Here is a 7,500-nt window from a genome sequence, read left to right as displayed (position 1 = left end):
TTGTAATAAAGTCGTTGTATTTGTAATAGTAAGTCATTGTAATAGTAATCAATAGTAAGTATAATAATAGTAATTGTAATAGTAATCAATAGTAAGAATAATAATAGTAATAGTACATTTACATTTAAGTCATTTAGCAGACACTCTTATCCAGAGCGACTTACAAATTGGAAAGTTCATACATATTCATCCTGGTCCCCCCGTGGGAATTGAACCCACAACCCTGGCGTTGCAAGCGCCATGCTCTACCAACTGAGCCACACGGGACCTAGTAATCAATAGTAAGTATAATAATAGTAATAGTAATAGATAGTGATACTCACAGAGAGACCAGGTAGACCTGGAGGACCATTAGGACCTGCTAGACCAACCAGACCCTGAAACAACACACCGTCAATACAACAACATGTACGTGTCTGTAATGCAGGTGGTTTGCAACCACCATCAGTAACATTGCTAGACATGGTCCAGGATTTAGCTGAAAGGGCAAACACAGTATGTATCAGACCAAGAGCCTTGGATTCACGTGTGTGTGTGTGTGTGTGTGTGTGTGTGTGTGTGTGTGTGTGTGTGTGTGTGTGTGTGTGTGTGTGTGTGTGTGTGTGTGTGTGTGTCACCTCGTCTCCTTTGGGTCCCAGTAGACCCTGGTTCCCTGGAAATCCTCTGTCTCCTTTCTCTCCAAACTCTCCTGGAGGGCCTATCAGCCCAATCAGACCTCCATGACCCTACATACATAACACACACTTAGTTACCACTGTGATGACCCTACATACATAACACACACTTAGTTACCACTGGGATGACCCTACATACATAACACACACTTAGTTACCACTGTGATGACCCTACATACATAACACACACTTAGTTACCACTGGGATGACCCTACATACATAACACACACTTAGATATCACTGTGATGACCCTACATACATAACACACACTTAGATACCACTGGGATGACCCTACATACATAACACACACTTAGTTACCACTGTGATGACCCTACATACATAACACACACTTAGATATCACTGTGATGACCCTACACACATAGTTACCACTGTGATGACCCTACACACATAACACACACTTAGTTACCACTGTGATGACCCTACACACATAGTTACCACTGTGATGACCCTACACACATAACACACACTTAGTTACCACTGTGATGACCCTACACACATAACACACACTTAGTTACCACTGTGATGACCCTACATACATAACACACACTTAGATATCACTGTGATGACCCTACACACATAACACACACTTAGTTACCACTGTGATGACCCTACATACATAACACACACTTAGTTACCACTGTGATGACCCTACATACATAACACACACTTAGTTACCACTGTGATGACCCTACATACATAACACACACTTAGTTACCACTGTGATGACCCTACATACATAACACACACTTAGTTACCACTGTGATGACCCTACATACATAACACACACTTAGTTACCACTGTGATGACTCTACATACATAACACACACTTAGATATCACTGTGATGACCCTAAACACATAACACACACTTAGTTACCACTGTGATGACTCTACATACATAACACACACTTAGATATCACTGTGATGACCCTACATACATAACACACACTTAGTTACCACTGTGATGACCCTACATACATAACACACACTTAGTTACCACTGTGATGACTCTACATACATAACACACACTTAGATATCACTGTGATGACTCTACACACATAACACACACTTAGATAACACTGTGATGACCCTACATACATAACACACACTTAGATAACACTGGGGGGGGGGGGGGGGGGGGGGGGTTGTGTGTGTGTGTGTGTTGTCACCTTGTCTCCCTTCCTGCCTGGATCTCCCCTCAACCCCGGTAGTCCTGGAGGACCCTGTGGGAAAGAGGACAGAGGTCAAAGGTGACAGAGGTCAAGCTAGAGGTCAAACTAGAGGTCAGAGTAGTACAGCTGCAAGGTCACGTAGGGTTCCGTCCCAAATGGTACCCTGTTCCCTATATACTGCACTACTTTAGACGAGGGCACATAGGTCTTCCTATGCCCTATATAGTGCACTACTTTAGACCAGGGCACATAGGTCTTCCTATGCCCTATATAGTGCACTACTTTAGACCAGGGCACATAGGTCTTCCTGTTCCCTATATAGTGCACTACTTTAGACCAGGGCACATAGGTCTTCCTGTTCCCTATATAGTGCACTACTTTAGACCAGGGCACATAGGTCTTCCTGTTCCCTATATAGTGCACTACTTTAGACCAGGGCACATAGGTCTTCCTGTTCCCTATATAGTGCACTACTTTAGACCAGGGCACATATGTCTTCCTGTTCCCTATATAGTGCACTACTTTAGACCAGGGCACATAGGTCTTCCTGTTCCCTATATAGTGCACTACTTTAGACCAGGGCACATAGGTCTTCCTGTTCCCTATATAGTGCACTACTTTAGACTAGGGCACATATGTCTTCCTGTTCCCTATATAGTGCACTACTTTAGACCAGGGCACATAGGTCTTCCTGTTCCCTATATAGTGCACTACTTTAGACCAGGGCACATAGGTCTTCCTGTTCCCTATATAGTGCACTACTTTAGACCAGGGCACATAGGTCTTCCTGTTCCCTATATAGTGCACTACTTTAGACCAGGGTACATAGGTCTTCCTGTTCCCTATATAGTGCACTACTGTAGACCAGGGCACATAGGTCTTCCTGTTCCCTATATAGTGCACTACTTTAGACCAGGGCACATAGGTCTTCCTGTTCCCTATATAGTGCACTACTTTAGACCAGGGCACATAGGTCTTCCTGTTCCCTATATAGTGCACTACTTTAGACCAGGGCACATAGGTCTTCCTGTTCCCTATATAGTGCACAACTTTAGACCAGGGCACATAGATCTAGGGCCATTTGGGACACAGCCTTAGTAAACTGGCCGTAGTAAACTAGCCTTAGTAAACTAGCCTAAGTAAACTAGCCTTAGTAAACTAGCCTGAGTAAACTAGCCTTAGTAAACTAGCCTTAGTAAACTAGCCTTAGGAAACCAGCCTTAGTAAACCAGCCTTAGTAAACTAGCCTTAGTAAACTAGCCTTAGTAAACTAGCCTTAGTAAACCAGACTTAGTAAACTAGCCATAGTAAACTAGCCTTAGTAAACTAGCCTTAGTAAACTAGCCTTAGTAAACTAGCCTTAGTAAACTAGCCATAGTAAACTAGCCTTAGTAAACTAGCCTTAGTAAACCAGACTTAGTAAACCAGACTTAGTAAACTAGCCTTAGTAAACTAGCCTTAGTAAACTAGCCTTAGTAAACTAGCCTTAGTAAACTAGCCATAGTAAACTAGCCTTAGTAAACTAGCCTTAGTAAACCAGACTTAGTAAACTAGCCTTAGTAAACTAGCCTTAGTAAACTAGCCTTAGTAAACTAGCCTTAGTAAACGTATACAATAACTTGTGTTTGTAGAGACTGATACAGGATGTATGGGTCTATAGTAGTGACTGAGATAGGGCTGTAGACTGTGGAGAAAGGGACAATGGATGGAGTGGGATGGAAGGATGGAGAGATGGATGATAAAGGTGTAGACTGTGGAGAAAGGGACAATGGATGGAGTGGGATGGAAGGATGAAGAGATGGATGGATAAAGGTGTAGACTGTTGTATTACCATGGGTCCTGGTGGTCCTGTTACACCTGGTGGTCCATTTAAACCTTGTTCCCCCTGAGAGAGAGAGAGGGGAGGGAGAGAGAGAGAGAGAGAGAGAGAGAGAGAGAGAGAGAGAGAGAGAGAGAGAGAGAGAGAGAGAGAGAGAGAAGAAGAGAGAGAGATAGAGAGAGACGAAGAGAGAGAGAGAGGAGAAGGAGAGAGAGCAGGGGGAGGGGGGAGAGAGAGAGAAAGAGAGGGATAGAGAGAGAAGGGGGAGAGAGAGAGAGAGGTAGAGAGAGAAAGAGAGAGAGAAGAAGAGAGAGAGAGAGAGAAGAAGAGAGAGAGAGAGAGGTAGAGAGAGAAAGAGAGAGAGAAGAAGAGAGAGAGAGAGAGAAGAAGAGAGAGAGAGAGGAGAAGGAGAGCGAGCAGGGGGAGGGGGAGAGAGAGAGAGAGAGGAGAAGGAGAGCGAGCAGGGGGAGGGGGAGAGAGTGAGAGAGAGGAGAAGGAGAGCGAGCAGGGGGAGGGGAGAGAGAGAGAGAGAGGAGAAGGAGAGCGAGCAGGGGGAGGGAGAGAGAGAGAGAGAGAGGAGAAGGAGAGCGAGCAGGGGGAGGGAGAGAGAGAGGAGAAGGAGAGCGAGCAGGGGGAGGGAGAGAGAGAGAGAGAGAGGAGAAGGAGAGCGAGCAGGGGGAGGGGGAGAGAGAGAGAGAGAGAGGGGAGCGAGCAGGGGGAGGGAGAGAGAGAGAGGAGGAGAGGAGAGCGAGCAGGGGGGGGAGAGAGAGAGAGAGGAGAAGGAGAAGAGAGGATAAGGGGAGCGGCAGGGATGGAGAGAGAGAGGAGAAGGAGAGCGAAGCTAGGGGGAGGGAGAGAGAGAGAGAGAGAGGAGAAGGAGAGCGAGCAGGGGGAGGGAGGAGAGAGAGGGAAGAAGGAGAGCGCGCAGGGGGAGGGAGAGAGAGAGAGAGGAGAGGAGAAGGAGACGCGAGCAGGGGGAGGGAGAGAGAGAGGAGAAGGAGCAGCGAGCAGGGGGAGGGGAGAGATTGAGAGAGAGGAGAAGGAGAGCGAGCAGGGGAGGGGGGAGAGAGAGAGAGAGAGGAGAAGGAGAGCGAGCAGGGGAGGGAGAAGAGAGAGGAGAAGGAGAGCGAGCAGGGGGAGTGAGAGAGAGAGAGAAGAGAGGAGAAGGAGAGCGAGCAGGGGGAGGGAGAGAGAGAGGAAGAAGAGAGAGCGAGCAGGGGGAGGGGGAGAGATTGACGAGAGAGAGAAGGAGAGCGAAGGCAGGGTGGAGGGGGAGAGAGAGGAGAAGGATGAGCGAGCAGGGGGAGGGGGAGGAGATTGAGAGAGAGGAGAAGGAGAGCGAGCAGGGGGAGGGGGAGAGAGAGGAGAAGGAGAGCGAGCAGGGGGAGGGGGAGAGATTGAGAGAGAGGAGAAGGAGAGCGAGCAGGGGGAGGGGGAGAGAGAGGAGAAGGAGAGCGAGCAGGGGGAGGGGAGAGATTGAGAGAGAGGAGAAGGAGAGCGAGCAGGGGAGGGAGAGAGAGAGGAGAAGGAGAGCGAGCAGGGGAGGAGAGAGAGAGGAGAAGGAGAGCGAGCAGGGGGAGGGGGAGAGAGAGGAGAAGGAGAGCGAGCAGGGGGAGGGGGAGAGATTGAGAGAGAGGAGAAGGAGAGCGAGCAGGGGGAGGGAGAGAGAGAGGGAGAAGGAGAGCGAGCAGGGGGAGGGAGAGAGAGAGGAGAAGGAGAGCGAAGCAGGTGGGAGGGGGAGAGAGAGGAGAAGGAGAGCGAGCAGGGGGAGGAGAGAGAGAGGAGAAGGAGGAGCGAGCAGGGGGAGGGAGAGAGAGAGGAGAAGGAGAGCGAGCAGGGGGAGGGGGAGAGAGAGGAGAAGGAGAGCGAGCAGGGGGAGGGAGAGAGAGAGGGAAGGAGAGCGAGCAGGGGAGGGGGGAGAGGAGAGGAGAAGGAGAGCGAGCAGGGGGGAGGGGGAGAGAGAGGAGAAGGAGAGCGAGCAGGGGGAGGGAGAGAGATTGAGAGAGAGGAGAAGGAGAGCGAGCAGGGGGAGAGAGAGAGAGAGGAGAAGGAGAGCGAGCAGGGGAGGGAGAGAGAGAGAGGAGAAGGAGAGCGAGCAGGGGGCGGGAGAGAGAGAGAGAGAGAGGAGAAGGAGAGCGAGCAGGGGGAGAGAGAGAGAGAGGAGAAGGAGAGCGAGCAGGGGGAGGGAGAGAGAGAGAGGAGAAGGAGAGCGAGCAGGGGGAGGGAGAGAGAGAGGAGAAGGAGAGCGAGCAGGGGGAGAGAGAGAGAGAGGAGAAGGAGAGCGAGCAGGGGGAGGGGGAGAGAGAGAGAGAGAGGAGAAGGAGAGCGAGCAGGGGGAGGGAGAGAGAGAGAGGAGAAGGAGAGCGAGCAGGGGGAGGGAGAGAGAGAGGAGAAGGAGAGCGAGCAGGGAGAGGGAGAGAGAGAGGAGAAGGAGAGCGAGCAGGGGGGAGGGGAGAGAGAGAGAGAGAGGAGAAGGAGAGCGAGCAGGGGGAGGGAGAGAGAGAGAGGAGAAGGAGAGCGAGCAGGGGGAGGGAGAGAGAGAGAGGAGAAGGAGAGCGAGCAGGGGGAGGGGGAGAGACAGACAGAGTCATGTATTTTTTATTTCAACTCTATTGTCATTGATGAAGTTGGGATTGGCAGTGTAGTACATCCGGCTTATTGTGTGGTCATGAGTTGACAGGTCAGGGGTCAGGGTGTGTGTGCTCACCGCTGGGCCAGGGATCCCTCTGAGGACCACTAGGACCTGGTTTACCAGAATGTCCCTGGGCTCCCACCGGTCCCTGTCTTCCCCAGGAGACCCTCCAACCCCGGAGAGCCCTTCGCTCCTTTCATCCCTGCTTTCCCCTGCTTCCCTTCTTTACCCAGGTGACCCTAACAGGAAACAGATGAATATTTAAGATATTGACAATTACATATGAACTGACTAACACCCAGTGACACTCTGTCTCTCTCACCCTGCGTCCCGGTGGCCCCGAGGGGCCGGGTTCCCCTGATGCTCCTGGTGGACCCTACAGAAAACAACAATGAATCCACTCACGTTAGAAAACACCTGAAACGTCTGAACAATGAGACAATCAGATGCAGGAGACTCCAACAAACTCCATCTCTCTGGGAGTGGTTGGTCACAGACGGAACTGATTTAGGACTGGTTGGTTACAGACGGAACTGATTTAATGGATCGGTGTGGGTTGGAACGCTGTCTGAACCTGCACATATACACTTATACAGATAATATACCAGACATATGAAACACTCACTGATTTCCCTGTATCTCCAGCATCTCCCTTGGATCCAGGACCTCCATCCTCCCCCTGTAAGACAGAGAGAGAGAGAGAGAGAGAGAGAGAGAGAGAGAGAGAGAGAGAGAGAGAGAGAGAGAGAGAGAGAGAGAGAGAGAAACAGACAGACAGACAGACAGACAGACAGACAGACAGACAGACAGACAGACAGAACTAACAGAACAGAACTAACAGAACAGAACAGACAGAGAGAGAGAGAGAGAGAGAGAGAGAGAGAGAGAGAGAGAAAGAGAAGAGAGAGAGAGAGAGAGAGAGAGAGAGAGGAGAGAGAGAGAGAGAGAGAGAGAGAGAGCGAGAGAGAGAGAGAGAAAGACTTAGCTTGCCCTGTAATAGAGGGGTATGTTCAGTACCGGGGAACAGTGGAGAGAAGGATGGAACACTCACGTTAGGTCCTGCCTCCCCTGGCTGTCCTGAGTCTCCTGGGAAACCATGGACCCTGAGGAGAGAGAGAGGAGGAGGGAGAGAAGCGAGAGAGAGAGAGAGAGAGAGAGAGAGATAGGATTATTATGAAAGGGTG

At 50.3% G+C, this 7,500-nt stretch overlaps 1 pseudogene; it reads right to left on the bottom strand.

Moving 5' to 3' along the window:
* LOC120037846 overlaps positions 1–7,419 on the bottom strand; it is an 11,670-nt pseudogene extending 4,251 nt beyond the window's left edge.
* Positions 7,420–7,500: the final 81 nt, after the last annotated feature.

The sequence above is a fragment of the Salvelinus namaycush genome, unplaced genomic scaffold (assembly GCF_016432855.1).
Source record: "Salvelinus namaycush isolate Seneca unplaced genomic scaffold, SaNama_1.0 Scaffold1920, whole genome shotgun sequence".
Lineage (NCBI taxonomy): Eukaryota > Metazoa > Chordata > Actinopteri > Salmoniformes > Salmonidae > Salvelinus > Salvelinus namaycush.
The sequence above is the reverse complement of the archived record's forward strand: the minus strand, read 5'-3'. Positions and strand labels throughout refer to the sequence as shown.